Source organism: Triticum urartu, chromosome 4A (genome assembly GCF_056163025.1).
Source record: "Triticum urartu cultivar PI428250 chromosome 4A, HENAU_Tu73, whole genome shotgun sequence".
In the NCBI taxonomy this organism is placed as follows: Eukaryota; Viridiplantae; Streptophyta; class Magnoliopsida; order Poales; family Poaceae; genus Triticum; species Triticum urartu.
In genome coordinates this window covers 208,746,783-208,765,327 of record NC_141876.1, presented here as the reverse complement: position 1 = coordinate 208,765,327, position 18,545 = coordinate 208,746,783, and positions in this window count along the sequence as shown.

Below are 18,545 nucleotides of genomic sequence, written 5' to 3'. Positions count from 1 at the left end.
TTACTAATTAACCTTCTTCTTGTGTTTCCAAGGTCCTGTGAACATCCCACCACCTATACTTGAAAAAAAATTTAACCAAGGGGGAGATGATGATGGTGATGATCACGAGCATGAGGACAAGCAGCGCCCATATTCTCTGTAGCGCCTGGCAACTAATTCCGATGGATCACCTCTTCTTTTGTGTATACAGCCCACTGATGATCTTACTTCTAAGGAAGCAGGTGTAGTCTCCCATGGTCGCACTCTCCGGACCTATTCCAACACCCGTTGCATGGTATTCGGGATGGATACTAGTGTGCTAGCACCAACTCCTTCTCCCTGGTACAGAATTGATAGTCTTGGAGAAAACTCGCTCTTCCTTGGACAAAACTATCCGATGATGGTGAAAGGCAATCCAACTGTTGTTGACACAACGTTAACAGTACCATTTATGAGAAGCAACTGTGTCTATACCTCGGACATTTGGGTGGTTCCCTACCATGGTACTGATATAGTAGGCCGCTTCAGCCTGGATGACCAGTCCTGCGTTGGTTTCCAGATCAACAATCGATGGCCCGTCCCAGCGAATCACTTGTGGTTCAAAGCAAGCGTTTCCAACGCCGAGGAATGGTTGAGTTGAAGTTCATTTCATTGCTTGTTATTTGTTGTGTGTTGAAAACTTTAGTATTTATAATGTATCCCCGTTGTCGATGTGGGTTGATGACCTATTGTATGTAATAAAATGATATGCCTGTGATAAACTTACTAAATTTATGAATGGCTTTCGAGTCGCTTCTCTGAGTGAGTGGTGCGACGAGGCAAAAGTATATTTTCCGAATACATAATTGTACGTGCATTGCAACAGGTTATCGGATGAGGCCAATCAACAATAGTAGTACACTATTTGTACTAGCTTCACATGCTTCACGCGTCGGGTGGGTGTTTTTACTGTAGCCATATGTTAATGTGTTCGCTGTATGTAACCAGCACCTCGAATCCTCAATACTAGTACTATATAGTAGGAGTAAGTAGTAGGAGTAGTAGGGTGGCATGGGCCAGACCAAGCACTCACGTCCAGGAGTACAGCACACGCCACCACCACGACATCCATTTGACACCATATTATTTCTTGGAGTCCGTGCTAGAGCAATCTCTTCAACCTCGTCATTTCTCTAACTTCAGCCATCGCGCGGCGGGCGAGGTGGGGCTTTGCCGATAGTTGGTTTCCTTAACCGCGGTCCCACTAGTAAGGCCAACTCCAACGCACGACCCCAAACGGACCTCCGTTTTGCACAAACTCCAACGATAATTTTGACTAGAAAAGCAAGACCAAAGAAAACAAGAACGACAAGAATACATTTTACCACTCCTGTAGGTTGGATTAGTGCCTTCTCGATGCATTCATTGTTGATCTGCGGAGGCTCGATCTTGCGTGCTTCTTTCTTCTTCGAGTGTAAAGAAGTAGATGTTGCTTCCTCGCATCTAGTCTCGTGTCTAGCCTCTATTCTAGTAGGAGTATCAACAAGTGCACTAATCTCATCTCTAGCCTCTGTGCTAGCTAAAAGTGCTAGAACATCTACTAAATTGCGCTCTATCAATATATGGATGTACTCTTCTTCCCAATACAAAAACTTGCATCCATTCTACTCCCTCCGTTGCACAATACATGCCTTCTATTTGTCAAAAAATATATGTATCTAGACATGTTTTAGTATATAGGTACATCCATTTTTGGACAAATGGAAGTCAAGTATTTTGGAACGGAGGGAGTACACAATAAAATTTTTAAGTTAGCACAACTAGTCTAATCCGAGAGCACAACCGAAGATTTGGTCGGGTTCTTCCTCCTTTTCCTGACACGTGGGACATCCAGCATCCAGGTCGTGTCATGAAAGAAAATAGAGTGGTAGTTGAAGCCACTATATGTGCATCTTGGGTTAAGCTGTAAATAGAATCTTACTAATCTTGAGTAACTCCAAAAGCGGCCACCGAAGATCTTTATTGGATTTGTTTTTCATCACCAGCACATCGAGGTGAAAGATGTGTAGGTTCAGTGGGTCCTCTTGCGTTTTCACTGACATGTGGGGCCGCATGTGAGCAAACAGACGATGGGCTGCGCATGTCCGCTGGCTTGCTGAGAAGAGAGATAGAGGAGGGCTGAGCACGGACTGCAGGAAATTTGTTCTACGTACCTCGATATAGGCTCGATATAGTGGGGTGGCGTGGGCATCATTCACGTCTAGCAGTACGGCACACACCACCCACACGAGTCCCATCCGACACCAATTTTCTTGGAGTCTGTGCTACATCCATCTCTTCTCCCTCCTCTCAGCCATCGTGCAGTGGGCGGGTTGGGGGTTTGCCGATAGTCGGTTTGCTCAATTGCGGTCCCACTTGTAAGTGAAAATGCAACACCGCACGCATTCCCGCTTGAGCGGCGTGCCGGACCAACCGTGTGGGGGTGCGACGCAAACACGGCAGGCTTTTCCTTTTGAACTCGTAACTTGTAAAATTTGGTTCTGCTCCATGGCGTGACCGATAGATTGAAAATAACGATTTTTCCTAGAGTAATGAGAAGTTTGGTTCTGGCGCCGTTCATGCATGGAGTATGTACGAAAATTATGAAGTTGATGCGAAAGGTAAGATAATTACTGTAGTATCATATACTACTACATGGATTTGACAAAAAGATAAAAATACATACGGATCCATCAACGACATCCTCATGCCCTAGTGCGTTGGGTCACCAACTGACGTGTGAGGAGCAGCGGCGTTGACAGCGAGCTCAACGTGCTTCTGAACAGTGCCGTCCAAGGTTGCCCTGCGGTCCAAGAAGGCCCGCGTCCTATCGTCCTCCTCTTGCATTTAGTAGTCCTTGTGGACGATTTGCCCGTAGACATGGGTGATTATGTCGATGGTGTCTTGCTGCGCTAGGCGCTGCGCGGCGAGCGCGACCTCGAGGTGGACATTCTCCGGTGCGACGGCGGGCAGTCGCGAGGCCACAAGTGCGTCGAAGAGGTTGTCACCATAGTGGCCGTTGAGGGTGGTGGGTGTCATAGAGCCTGGGTGTGTCGGCTGGAGGCTTACGTCAAAGTCGTCCGCAAGTTTCTTGACGACGGTGAACTTGTCGAGGAAACCGACGAGGACCTCGTCGAACTAGGAGACGAAGCTGTCGTCGAAGCGGCCCCTCGCCCTGGCGGCCTCAAGCAATACTACCTGGAGACGTTCCTCGGTGTCGGGCCGCAGGCCGGCGTCGTGGACCATCTGTCACAGCCGGCTGATGCTCGCGCTCATCGCCTCCATGGGTCTAACTTAGCTTCTAGTCAATTGATCTTGCGATCCAAGTGATCACTCTTGCCCTTGGTTAGCGTGCGTAGGTGCGTAGGATTTTGTACTACTCCTCGGCCCTCTACTGCACCTGCCTTTGGCTGTATGATAGGTGGGCTAGCCACCCCCTGGGCCCACGTGTCATTCACCCAAAGGCAGTTGCCGTAAGTCAATGAAGCTGCGTCCCCCTCCGTGTCGGTGCAGTATAGTCATCTCACCAGACCTCTAGTTGGGGCCAAACAAGAGAAGTTTGATGTTTACTGGTTTGTTGGTCCCCTTTGCATTTTGCGCCAAGTTTTGACTTTTGATTTAACTAATAAAATGTTAATGCATGTAAACAAAAATGTTGTGTAAGTCACCTTACAAAAACCAAATAATCCCAAAATACTTAGGCACGGTGCATTAACTCCCTCCTTGTTTCTTATTTCGTGACATATCAACCAATGAGAGATGCGGTGTTTAGTTCATTGCATGTAATCCTATTAGTACTCTAGTTAGCAAAAAAAACATTAAGTTCTCTCGCCGATAGGAATAAAACACCATCTATTTATTTACAGAGGGAGTAGTACATTTTTTGTGACATGCATTACTAGATATTGCTAGTCAAATACTAAAATCCAGATGGACGTGGTAGTACTCCTAAATCCAGACGGTGGTGCTACTAGTACTAGTAGTAGTACTACCAATGTAGTAGTAGGAGTACTAGCACTGTACTACCCGCTGTTCAAATTATTACATGTTGCTCCTTACAGTGAAGTGACAAGACCCTGCGCCGGAGATGACACCTGAGTATAGGCGCCGTGTTCGGCATACCATAGTCAGCCTCACCGTCTGCAGTCACTATCATCATGGCTGTAGAGCTAGCCTGCTTACAACTATCCCTGTTCGACATAATTCCCCGTGCGTAGATGCCCGTGCATTGCACGGAACACCAAGATTGGGGGTGGACGGCTCCGGCAGTGGCCATCGCGCCAGATTTTTCCACGGCCTTCTAGATGTGGTGGAGAGGAGATAAGGCTGATTGTGAGAGAAAAGGAGTTGTTTGTAAATAGGGAACAAGTGCGGGCATCTTTTTGCAAAAATGGAGAAGCTTGGTTTGTATGCGTCAGATCTAGATCCGACGGCTATTGGTGAAAGATGGGAGGCACAACATCATCACCAACTCAGCACCTGTTTGATTCGCAGGATTTTGAAAACACGGGAATAGGACACGACAATATTACAAGTTTCAAACTGATATTACAAATGTTAGGAGTAATGCTGCACCTATGAAGAGGGAATTACTAGGAAGTTTACGTAAGAACTTTCGTTACTTTAGGTGGTTGCAGCATTATCGTACAAACTAAAATCCACCGCCCTGATAAGTCATTAATGGGAAAATAAGTTTTCGAGTCTCTGGCCACTTGATGTTTCAAAAACAAATTCAGCTTCTGCGGAGACTTTGTCATTTAGGCTTAGACACTTGCGGTGATCAGCACTCCATTCATTGTCGCGCCAGAGAACGCCAACCTCATTACCTTGAGCACACTTTCCTCCAGAACAAAGAACCTAGCCAATTTAATCTCAGATGTGCTGCCTCGATAGTCGATCAAATAAATTTCTGTAAGATGGAGATCAAGGCATTCGATGAGATTGTTATAGTGCAGCACATTTTTCACTTTCGGGTCTTTTTTTATCTGCAAAAGAAGAGAACATATTAGAGCAGTTGGCTGCATAAGATTGCCGTGTCATCACGAGGTACCAATATCATTTGCTCATACGATAGGGTTGGCTGGCTAGTGATATTTTTCACCCTCTCTCTTTCTGTTTCCTCTCATTTAACTAGGAGGACGCGAAGAGCTTGGGCATTTGTTGCCTTCCACTATGTGGCCGATGCCATATTTTGCAAAACTATGCCACATAATACGCATCGATGTCAAATCAAAAGATTTTGGCACCGCTCTCGCGAAGTGAGAGAGTTGGCACCGATGTGCACACAGACCCACATGTATAAACAAATCAATCAAACCAACTACACCAGCCTCTCACTCTCCAAAACAAGTGTTTTTTATTGCCTCAGTCCTCTCTCTCTGCCACGTAGTGTTTTTTCAATGCGTGAGTTAATTTGGCACCGGAGCAAAGTATGTGATCCATATTGGGGCACCAGGTGAGCAATGGAGGGGCATCAATGCCAAATGCATCACAAGTGAATTTGGCACATGTTTTGGCCTACATAGACCACTTTTGTACTCCCTCCGTCCCAAAATTCTTGTCTTAAATTTGTCTAAATACGGATGTATCTAGTTACATTTTAGTGTTAGATACATCCGTATCTAAACAAATGTAAGACAAGAATTTTGGGAAGGAGGGAATACTACCTCGTATTTAGTATAAAATTTTGACCATAGATTTACCTAAGAAAATGCCAATGCATGTCACTAAAAATTACACCATTTGATATTATGTTCAGATACGAATCCAACGATATAGTTCTTAGTGACATGCATTAACAATTTGTCAGTTAAATCTATGGTTAAATTTTGATACTACAAAATTGGAAGAGTAAACCAGGACGGAGGTAGTACTTGCTCTTAGGGTAACCATAGAGTTACTGGAGTAGTCTAAGTTACTTTCCACTATGACTAGCCTAGGCTACTATAGTAGTACAGCAAAAAATGATGCAGGTGATCACGTGAGAAAAAATACTAAAAACATTTCTTTCGGTGTAGTGCGTAGATGTAGTTTTGAACAATACACTTGTCATCGTAATTTGGGAAAATTACGAAAAAATTGAGCTACGTTGTGATTACCGTTTACTTATAGGAAAGAAGTTTCACCTCGATGAGTAGCTTCTCCATGCACGAAAGGCATGTAAGGAATCCAACAACTTGATCCATATTGGGGCCAATAGATTTTAGTGCTAAGATCTTCAATGTGCGCATGGACTAGGTCAAGCTTGTGGGAATCATTTTTTGGAAGACGGTCGTAAATACATCAAGAAGAAATTAAAAAAATTTGAATTTCAAGAAGACGGAGAAGAAGATGAGTGCTGTACCTGAACGATTACGGATCCAATAAAGAGTTCGGAGAATTTGTCAGACGAGTACACCAACGCTGTCAATTTCGGCATGTCAATGACTCTGATTTTTGTTGGACCTTCTAGATTCGATACAAGCAATCTCTCAAGGAAAGGCGCATTCTCAATGAGCATAATGTGGAACAGCTGGAGTGATCTCTTCCCAATTGATGTCTTGTTGCGGGGCCAGCAAGACACATAAATCCATCAGAGATTCGCCAAGGCAATGTGGAGGCTAATGAACCCATGGATCTGCTCAAGACGAAGGTACTCGAGCGCAGTACAGCTGCGGAGCAGGTGCTCCATAGCCTTCTTCGAGATGACAACGTCGAAGAGGTCGAGCTGCTTGAGTAGAGGGAGAAGAAGGGCGGGCGCGACATTTATCCGGGGAGGATAGCAGGAGCTGAAGCTGGCGCGGCGCAGCGTTGGCGTGAGGCGGAGCGCAGACGGCAGCAGAGAGTGACATTGTCCAGCTTCAAAGCTGAGCTCCTCGAGCTGATCTAGGGCGGGGGATAAGAACCACTCGTCGAACTTGGGTTGGACCTTGCAGTTGGTACTGAACATGCGGATGTCAAGGCGTCCGGCTGGCCCAGGGTGCGATGAAAGGATCTTGGAGACTGCGGCCATGCGTTTGCAATCCCCATCGCAGAGGCAGCTCTCGATGGTGAGGTTGAGGGGGACGCAGCGCCAGAGGGGGCGCCACCATCGGGAGAGCAGGGCGGTCCGCACGGCAGATTTTGTGGGGAGGAGGCCGATGATGACGAGCAGCATGTCGTCGGGGAGGCTGCTGATGAAGTCCAGGCTCGCCGAATGCGGTTTTGGCTCGAGCCGCCTCCGCTTGTTGGCTGCCTCGCCGTCCATCTCAACCGGCGGCAACGCTGGTGTACACGTGTGCTGGTGTGTGTTGTGTGTTGGGTGTGTGTGAGTGCATCCTTCTGTGCATGCCGCCGCATAGTGGTGAATTGTGCGCGAGTGTGTCCTTCACGCGCAAGAAGTTTGTCCTCAATGCGCCCTCAATTTACTAGCATGCGGGGTGCTACCCCGAGTGGTTTCAACTTTGTTTACTTCACCGCGTGTCAGATGGGCCTCTAGTTTACTTATTTTCACCCACTTCCACATGGGCCAGCACATGAAGATACGGAACACGAGCTGACAAGGCAGCATGTGGATTGGTTGGCCGGTCAAATAAACAATATACGGAGCTATACGCTGACAGAGTGAGCGTATAATCCGTCGGTATAGAGAGTTCGAGTGAGAGGGGAGGCCCGTGAGAGATAGCAGAGAGAGAGAGAGAAAGAGCTACTCCCTCCGTTTGATAATGTAGTTCCAACATTTTTTTAAGTCAAACTTTTGAAACTTTGACCAAGTTTATAAAGAAATTACTTATATCTATAATACCAAAGATAAATGATAGTATGAAGTAAGTACATGTTGTGATGAATCTAATGATCATTCCAGATGTAAATGTTTTTCTCCACATATACCTGGTCAAACTTTTCTGAGGTTTGACATTACAAAACATCCATATGCTTATGGACGTGACAGAGTCCCTAACTAGAGAGAGAGAGAGAGAGAGTGAGAGAGAGAGTGAGTGAAAAAAGTGTGTGTGCTTGTGTGAAAGAGACATGGACAACACATGATAAAAGTAGAGAAAAAGCATGCGTGTCTTATGCAAACATATCATACATGCATCTTCGACAACGGAGGCGGGGTGAGGAGATAGTGTGTGGTTGTTTGGAACCGAGAGAGCAAGACCCCTAGCACGTGGCCAAGAGGGGTCTGACAAACAAGGGAGAGAGGTCGAGAGAGATGTACGGAGAAAATGTAGACATGGGGAGGAGAGAGTGTATGTTTGTCATAGAGAGATCCCCTGGAGCTCGTGATGGGACTACATGGGTGGGAGATCGAGTGACAAGGTGTGTGCGCGATAGAAGATGCCCCAAGAGATATCGAGATAGACGTATGGATGGAAGGAGACAATACGTGTGTTCCTGATGGCTAGTAAGAGATAATCATACTTAGGAGGGGGGAGTGCTTGTGCCTATGATGGAGTGAGGAATTATGGTACTTAGGGGGGGTGCGTGTCACATGGAGAGAGAACAAGGGCGGAGAGTGTTGGATGGGTCTATATGTATAGCGCGAGCGAGACATGTGTATGTGTGAACCAGGGAGATATAAGTCCAGTTTGGCTTGCGTCTTGAGCATCTTTTGCCTGGCCTGGGGTTGTGGCTGGATTTCATGCACGCTTGTTTGGTTGCTACCCTGTGAAAAAGAAAGCCCGCCTGGCCTGGGTTCCCATGCAATTTAATTAGCCTGGCTGAACTCCAAACATTGCAAGTAGCCTAGCCCGGGCGACCAATTTCGAACGCCTGGCCGTGCCTGGTCGTGTGGCCACGAGGGTAACAACAACGTGGATGGATATTAGCATTAAATAATTGATGCATGGATTGATTGATGGGACGTTGATGCTTTGCCTGGCCCAGGCATGAACCAAACGCTTCAGCACCACACAAGACTGGCCAGGCAGAAATATTTTACATCTCACGTCCAAACTAGGCAGTACCGGACATCAAGGCATGAGGGTCAGGTCACGAACCAAACTGACCAATAAAGTTTGAGAGAGATTGAGGAGCCCCGATAAGGCTGACTGGTGCGTCAGATAGCTGAGAGGGGGAAAGAGATATTCCATCCGCTCGATAATGCAGTGCATGTAAATTTTTTAGAAGTCAAACTTTGGATACTTTGATCAGGTTTACGCAAATGTTATTTATATCTACAATATCAACGATACATCATACAAAACTACATCTCATGGTGAATCTAATGGTATATGTTTGCCGTACTAGATGTAATTCTTTTTCTCCATGTACAAGGTCAAACTTTGTGATGTTTGACTTTTCAATAAATCTATATGCTATGGACCGAGGAGAGTGCCTCAGTAGAGACAGATCAAGTGCGTGTGAAGGAGAATGAGTAAGTGTGCAAAAAGAGTATGTGTGTGAAAGAGAAAGTGACAACAAACGATAAATTAGAGAGAGTGTGTGTGTTTTTCGTTTCTTATGCGAGCATATCATGCATGCATCTCCGAGATGGAAAAGCGAGGCGAGGAGATACACGAAGATATATAGTGTGTGATTGTTTGCAACGGAGAGAGACACCCCTGTAGCACATGTCCAATAGAGGTCTGGCCAACAAGGAACAAAGGTCGAGAGGGACACATGGATGGCATGGACACATGGGGAAGGAGAGAGGGTGTGTTTGTGATAGAGAGATCCCGTCGAGATCGTGAGGAGACTATATGGGTGGGAGATCGAGGGAGTGCGTGCGCAATAGAAAGATGCCCCGAGAGAAATCGAGATAGACCATGCACATGTTTGTGATGGAGACTAAGATTAGCTAGTCATATACATATAGGGGGGACTGCGTGTGCCTACAATTGAGTGAGAGACCATCATACTTGGCTAGCTGGGCATGAGGTTGTGTGTGTGCGCGTGTAAGATGGAGAGAGAACGAGGGGGAGAGATAGAGTTTTAGATGGGCCTATTGAGTGCGAGTGAGATATGCATGTGTATGTGTGACCCAGGTGGATGGAGAGTTTGAGAGAGGGGGGGAATAGCTCCGAGACGACATAGTGGTGCGTGAGAGAGTTACGGGCAAAGAGCCAAGGAATTTGTGTGCGTACGATGAGTGCACCCAAGATATCTAGCTTGGACTAGCTAGAGTATCATACATAGTGTGCGAGAGAGACCTATATATGGTGTATATATGCATGCAAACTTGAAAGACCCCGCCCCCCCCCCACACACACACAAAGAGAGAGAGAGATGGAGAGAAAGGGAGAGGCACCAACAAGGTTTTTGTGTCGGATGCGTGTGACAGAATTGAAGATTGTCGGCGAGAGAGAGGGAGAGACAGAGAACAGGAGTCCGGGAGAGGGGGAGGTCGCATTTTATGCATCAAAGACTGATATAAACCATGTTTCGATATAAAATTGCATTCAAATATTTAAATTGGAGAACATGTTGTCTGCAATCCACATATGAATGGATATATGCGTATATCAAACAAGTTCATTAATTTGACTTTCAACATGTTCATGGAGTACTATAATACTGTACAACATGCTACTCGATTGAGGTGTTCAATTTTGGATTTAGTTCACTATTTTGACCTACTGAACGAGCTATTTCATTGAATCGAGATATTTCATTTTGGGTTTGATTCGCGTTTTTGAGTGGGTCAAGTATTTGTCATATAGTAAATCGCTAGCAACGAGCATGTAAAAACACATTACTCCCGAGCATCATCTCTCCATCTAAAAAATAAGTGGCAAGCTAATATTTCAAAATTTGATCCGAATTGACTTGGTAAGGTAGACGTGGATGCTCGTTCTCCCAAAATTTGAACGAACCATTAAACATCCTCTCTGCTCGGTGGAATTCGCCCGAGCAAATAAATGGGAGACGCGAAATTACCATCCTATGTGGGACACGTATAAATTGGCCCGTTGTATATCGAGGGTAGGTTTGTAACTTCATCCAAGCGCGCCTTCTCCTTGGCCGAAATGACATGGGCAAGCAAAACCATGGTCAGCAAAACACGCTCTCCTCGCCCGAAATTGCTCGCGCCCACTATTTCAAAACACGCTCTCCTCGCCCGAAATCGCTCGCGCCCACTGTAGTTCAAAACACGCCCTCCTTGCCCGAAATCGCTCCCACCCACTATTTGGGGAGAAGCAAAGTTACTCTACTATCCCCGACCCTCAGTACACAAACCCAAGCCAAGAAGCCTATAGGCAAGGGTAGAACTGTAACTCCCCCTCATATTTCAGACAAATGCGTCCGTAAGACATGGTTCCACTCCCCTCCCAATTCGCCCCCCCCCCCCCCGCCGCCCCCCATTCATACCTCGTTGGCGACAAATCACGTTCTCCCCGGGAAGCTCCCTTCTCTCGAGCCGCAAAACCTCAGCCCCACCTCCATGGTGCCCCCACCGCACCAATTTCATAGCCGCCCTCCTCCCTAATGCCGGAGACGCTGTCCATTTGCGTCATGCACTGGTCCGTGTGCCTCTTACTCCATGCTGCTGGTGCTGCCTCGATGACGGCCGCATGAACCGTACAGGAGCCAATTCACCCCCGCCATTGTTCACGGCGCCGTAGCAGCTCCAACTTCGGATCCGTCCAGAGTCCTGGTGCTGCTTCCGCGTAGCCGTCGACCGTCACGACATCGCTCTTTCCCTGCCGCCGGTCACCACCGCAACAGTGCCGGCCTCACCGACTCAGCAGCTGGACCTGCCTACTTCACCATGCCGCCAGATAGGTCGCACCCTCATCTCAAATCACTTTATTTAGGCGTCAGTTGTCTGAATTTTTATTCTGGGCCAATCGATTCCCAATGGGAAGCAGCACCCTCGAGGCGGCGGAGCTCCTAGGCTCCCGGTTGGCTGGTGTCTAACGTAAGGGTGCGGGGCCGCAAGTTCGCTGCGGAAGCAGTGCTTAGATGGCTATCTTTTAGAGTTGCGTGGGTTAAAGGTACCGCTGCCGCCGGATTTGGATGACGGGGAGTCTTTGTGGATTAGCCCGGGGGCGGCGCAACCATGGCAGTGCGATGGGGCGGGGAGCGGGGTTTTGGCCGGGGCCACGGACGGCGGAGGCAGGCTGCTCTACCGTTGGTCGCTGGCTCTTTGGGGAAGATTCTGAACAGTGTTAGTCGGGAGGCACAAGACGGCCAGCCATCCGGCGTAGATCGGACAGTACCAAGATAAAATAAAATCGTGTGACCCCAATTTAGTCTTCAGTCAACAGACGTGTTACCACTCTCGTACCTTGCTGTTGATCTCTTAGTGTATTTCTTCAGATCAAAGAGATATGTCGTTCTTAACATTATGCGTTATCTGCATCTTCAGACACACCGTCTTCCGACTCACCGCATCTGCTCCAACAAGGGAAGCATACACCAGAAGGGAGCTATAGTTCTCACTCAACAGTTTCCCTGCATCGAATGCGCGTGCCCGAGATGGACAGCCACAACAACTGCAGGGCCATCGACAAGTCAGCACATGATGCTCACTCCTATGGATGGCAGCCAGATAGGTTGTACTCTCATCTTAATTGTGTGCAACATTTATGGCTTTGTTATTCATCTAAGCATGGAAAATAGATCATCACATTTCACTTATTATTCATGCTGATCTCTTACGGGTGTTTTTCAGGAGTTAACGCTATTCCATAGTTCAGCTAAGATACTTGTTCTTTAGGTAACGCTGTTCAATAGATATCATCCAATGCTATCCCACAGGATGGTGATTATAGTATTATACCACTTCTAGTATTACCTATGTTGTTCTTTAATACTTTTGCGTGCCATCTAGTTAATCTTGAGTACAAATGATACATATTCTGTAGCTTTCATCTGTGTTCTCCCTTTAGTTTATGAGACCTGTTGCTGCTAGTTAACCCCAGTCCTACTATTTATGTCGTCTCTTACAGGCACTCATTACATAAATCTAACTACTAGTTGTCTTCCATGCATGTAAGATATAATTACACACACTATATATCCACAAGAACCTCACGGAGCAATGCAAAGGCCAATAAACTTGATGTCAATGATACCCAATATGATGGAACATGTAAAGGCAGTTCTTCAGAAGACTTGCAGAAAGATGATGAATCCTCTTCACCCCACAAGGGCCTTGCTCTAACTTGGCCTATGATATGGTTACAACATGCATATAATGTCCTGGAGTGTATCTACTCTGTTGCAATGCCATGTGCTTAGCATGCCAATCATGCATGTAAATATGTCATGCCTTCCTGTTTTTCAGTACCTATTCCATTCATGATAACATGTTTTCAAATTCAAGTACTGTCATTCTACTCTATCGCAATGCCATCTGCTTAATTTGGACATCATGCTTCTGAATATCTTATGCATTGTTATTCATCAGTATGTACTTCATCTGTCTACCACACCATGTTTTTTTACATTGAAGTGTTGTTCTAGTGCTCTGTTGCAATGCCATCTTATTTTCCCAATCATACACGTGTATGTTGCCTTAGTTATTTCTGTACGTATTCCGCTAGCATACAGTTTTACATTCAACTAGTGTTTTTTGGCTGTATTGTCCTGTCGTATCCCTAGATCTTACACCATAATCCCTCCGCCCGGATTACATGTTGCCGAAATGGATAAAAAGGATATATCTAGAACTGAAATACGCCTAGACCCATCCATTTTTTTCCGGATGGAGGGAATACATGTCAATATGCCATGCCTTTCTATTCTTCAGTACCTATTCCATCTCTCTGTTGTCGCATGTTTTATAATTAAAGCACCATTCTTCTATACAAGGCATGCAAGGGGAAGACGACTATGTTAGAATCTGAAGGGTTACAAACAAGGCCTTTGCAAAGGATCCAAATGCTAGGAGATAATAAACCAACTCCAGTTTTTGTAGATACTACTCCAGCACAGAGAAACCCAACTCCTACTAATAATAAGCAGATTCCAGTGGCCAAAGAACTCGTCCACTCCAGTCCATCAAAAATATGTCAACTCAATTTTAAGAAGCGTGTGCGTATCCTTGCATCATGAAATTTTATAGCATGCTGATCATATTTTCTACATGTTTCTTACCCATCTCTCTTTTAGAAAATAAGCTTAACAGATAGAAGAATTTCTGCAATGGTATCGTTTATGAGGAAAGATTCTTGCAGGAATTCTCTGTGCTCCAATGTAGATGTAAGTACCTGTTGTATGTCACTATATTTTTACATCAGCATGTATTTTGTTAATCAGCGTGAATCCAACCTTTATCTGATCTAAATTTAGTTGTACAAAATGTATGATTAAAGGCCAAAATGTTGATTTTTGCAAGGAAAACTGCCTGGTAGTTTTGCATCCTGAGCTGCATGAGTGTACTATCTCATATCAGTGGGTTTGAGTATTTTGGTTCCGCAGTGGGTTTTTCAGTGTTTTTTTATTGTGTTGTCATGTCGTATCCCTAGCTATTACATCATACTCCCTCCTTCTAGATTAAATGTCACAGAAATGGATAAAACTGGATGTATCTAGAACTGAAATACACCTAGACCCATCCATTTATTTCTGGATGGAGGGAATACATGTCAATATGTCATGCCTTTCTATTCTTCAGTACCTATTCCATCTCTGCTATAGCATGTTTTATAACTGAATCACCATTCTTCTATATAAGGCATGCAAGGGGAAGACGACTATGTTAGAATCTGAAGGGTTACAAACCAGGTCTTTGCAAAAGATCCAAACACCAGGAGATAACAAACCAACTCCATTTCTCATAGATCTTGCTCCAGCATAGAGAAACCCAACACCCACTAATAATAAGCGGATTCCAGTGGCCAAAGAACTTGTCCGCTCCAGTCCAGCAATAGAATGTCAACTCCATTCTAAGAAGCGTGTGCGTATCCTCGCATCATGAAATTTATAGCATTATGATCATATTTTCTACATGTTTCTTACCCATCTCTCTTTTAGAAAATAAGGTTAAACGATACAAGACTTCCTCCATTGGGATCGTATTTGAGGAAAATATCTTGCGGGAATTCTCTGTGCTCCAATGCTGATGTAAGTACCTGTTGTATATCACTATATTTTTACATCAGCATGTATTTTGTTAATCGGCGTGAATCTAACCTTTATCTAATCTAAAATTAGTTGTAGCAAACTGTTAAAGGCGCCAATGTTGATTTTTGTAAGGAAAACTGCCTGGTAGTTTTGCATACCGAGCTGCATGAATGTAGTATCTCATATCACGCACATTACTGAATTGTAGTGCTTCTCTGGTTGCCCATTCATTCATTGTGTCAATGTTGCTTTCGTATTACCTTACCTGGCTGATGATAGTTGTGCCATATTGTGTTAATTTGGTGTAGGATAGTTGCCCAAATGTTCGTTGTGTCAATGTTGCTTTCCTATTATCTGACTTGGCCAATGATAGCAATGCTAGTGTGTTAATTTTGTGCATGCTGCTGAAGATAAGAAGGCAAACTCTAAAAATAGCAAGGCACCATTGTTTCTTCCAGTAAATCTAGGCCAGGTAATATTGCAATGACTCATGATTAATCTATTTGGTTCCTGTCCTAATTTATGTTATGATGCAGTGGTCGAGACACTCTCCACTATCAATAATACAAGCCTGCCAAAATCGCCATCTGAATGTGTTCAGTATCCTCTGTCTCGAATGCAATGGAATAAACGTATGTTTGTGAACCAATTAATGGCTGAAGCAATGATGGAAATGGTGGATGAATCAGAGGTGCAGAGTCGTGCGACACAACAACTGATCAATGTTTTCAGAGACAATGTAGCAAAGCAGCAAGAACTTTCCCACATGCTTATGGGCGTCATCTGTGCTGAGGTTGCAGATTGTGACGTTGTCGATGGTTAGGTTCTGCACATTTATTTACACTGGCATCAATCTTTGATTGCCCAGTGGATGTAATTTCCTGTAATATATGCTGGATATGCAATGTTATTCCCTGTATGCCGTACCTTTGCTTGATCAGTTTTGGTCCTGTGCATAATTGCTTGTCGTAACGGGCTCAAATTATCTAACTTGTCCTAAAGACATGAACGAACTTTAGTGGGCCCATTAAGTTAATGGGCCGTTACTAGTCCGAAAGTTAATGGTCGGCCCACTTACCTCCAGGGTCGTTAATAGGCCATTACTAAGTTTGGGCTACATATGGCCCAACTATACTATAGGCCTTTAGCAGGCCGAAAGAGACAACGGGCTTGTACTGGACCATGAAGAGCATGTGCTGCTAAGAGGCCGAAAGTCAGCTCGTATTGTAAATGGCCCAACTGTGTTGTGGGCCTTTAGCAGGCCGAAAGAGAAACCAGGCTGGTATTGGACCATGAAGGGCATGGGCCGTTAAAAGGCCAAAACTAAGGTCCGACTGCAAATGGCCCAACTCATTTATGGTCCGTTTTTTTGACTGGGAACTATGGGGCAAACCCCCACAGCATATCAAGACCTTTATTTAAAACAAAGTAACAAGATACAAAGCTGATTACAAGGGGTAATCTACAGAGAGAAACTAAACTAAAAGGAGGGAATGGAGGCAGAGAAGCCTTACTACACTAAGCCTTAAGGGGGAAGGAAGGAGATCCACTTGAGAAGGTCATCCTTGTAGGCAGATTTAATCCTATGTTGCAACAGAGAGATATCATGCCTAAAAGCAGCACGCCATTTATAAAACTAGCCCTGTCATTTCTTAAAACCTTGGCATTTCGAATGATCCAGATGTTCCAACATGCAGTGAACACCACTTCTAGAAAAAAAAGGCTTGTTAAAATCATTCCTAGCATGAATAACCACATCAGACATAGAGTGCCCTGTAGGCTAATCAATTTGTAGATAATTCCAGACATGAACGCTGAAATTGCAGTTGAAGAAAAGATGATCCCTAGTCTCCCGAACCTACAAGGGGCAGAGCCTGCAATGCACTCCATCCTCCATGTGCCAATGCCTACGTTCTACCATATCCTTAGTATTCAGCCTGTGCATGATGAGCATCCAAGCAAAAACCTTAATCTTGAGAGTACATGAAGATTTCCATATCCAATAGAGCAGAGGGTTAAATGTTTCAGACTGAAATGTGTGGGCATAAAACATCTTGGGCCTAAACTGCTTAGATGAGTTCTGCCAAAACCACACATCCTTAGAGCCAGATACTCTGCTATGAGAACCCATCATAGATTGAATAATGCCCAACTCTCCAAAATCCTGAGCAGACAGGGCAAGATGAAAGTGCTGAACAATATCCTGAGAACTGAAGAATTCCTTGACTGTAATCCATGGGTCCTTAACATAAGAAAATAACCTTGGAAATCTTAATTGAAGAGGAGAGACTTCATCACCAATATTCCAGTTATCTGACCAAAACAGAGCAGTGTCACCATCATTAACCTCAACCCAAGAGCACTCTCTAAAACTGATCATAACCTTGCAAATATCCTTCCACCAGGAAGAGCCACATGCAGAGGTTCCTTGTGGCACCCTTTCATGGTAGTAAGAATTCCAAATGAGAGAAACCCAGGGAACATCTTTTTTATTGAGGAAATTACTAACATGCTTGAGGAGCAAGGCAACATTTTGTACCCCCAAATTGAGAATACCAAGATCACCCCTGTTTTTTGGCCTACAAATAAGCTCCCAAGCTACAAGGGAGGGGGCAGGTTCATCTCTGTTTTTCTCCACAAACACTGCCTCTGAATTCTCTCTAATTGCTTGAGGACACCAGCTGGAACAGCCACGCTGCACATGAAGAAAATGGGCATTGAGGACAGAGCAGAGTTTAGGAATTGGAGCCTCTCCCCTTGGTTAAGAAAAGAGTAACTAGCAGTCATTCTTCTTTCCATATAGTCCACCAGAGGGAAAAAGTCCACCATTTTGGGCCTTGTGGTTCCCACTGGCAGCCCAAGATAGGTGAAAGGCATCTTTCCTATCTGGCAACCAAAAGAAATAGCAAGATTATTCATCACAATAGGATCAACATTTATGGGAATAAGGAAAGATTTGTGGTAATTGACATCAAGGCCAGTGGACTGAGCAAACACTTGGAGCATATCTTTCAAGGCCAGAAGCTGAAACCTGTCAGCAGGTAAGATGATTAGAGTATCATCAGCATATTGGATCACAGGGTAATCCTGGTCATGACAAGGGATAGGCAGATGAAGAATTCCTCTTCTGAGCATGTCATTGATGACAGATTGCAAAAGGTCAGCAGCAATAACAAAGAGTAAAGGAGAAACAGGGTCACCCTGCCTGACTCTCTTTTACAAACAAATTTTCTCCCAGGAACTCCATTAAGAAGAACTGAAGAAGTACCAGCACCCAGCAGCTGCTTTATCCAGAGAATCCATTTCTCATTAAAACCTTTGTGCCTAAGGATATGAAAAAGAGCTTCATGCTCCAAAGAGTCAAAAGCCTTTTCAAAGTCTAACTTAAGGATTACAATTGCATTGATGCAAATACTCAAAAGTCTAGCCAATACAATCTTGAATTGTTCTGCTCTTAATAAAACCATATTGGTTCTTGTGGATGCAGTGTAAAATCAACTCTTGAAACCTATTTGCTGCCATTTTAGAGAGAAATTTCAGGCCCATACTAGTGAGGGAAATAGGCCTATAATCTC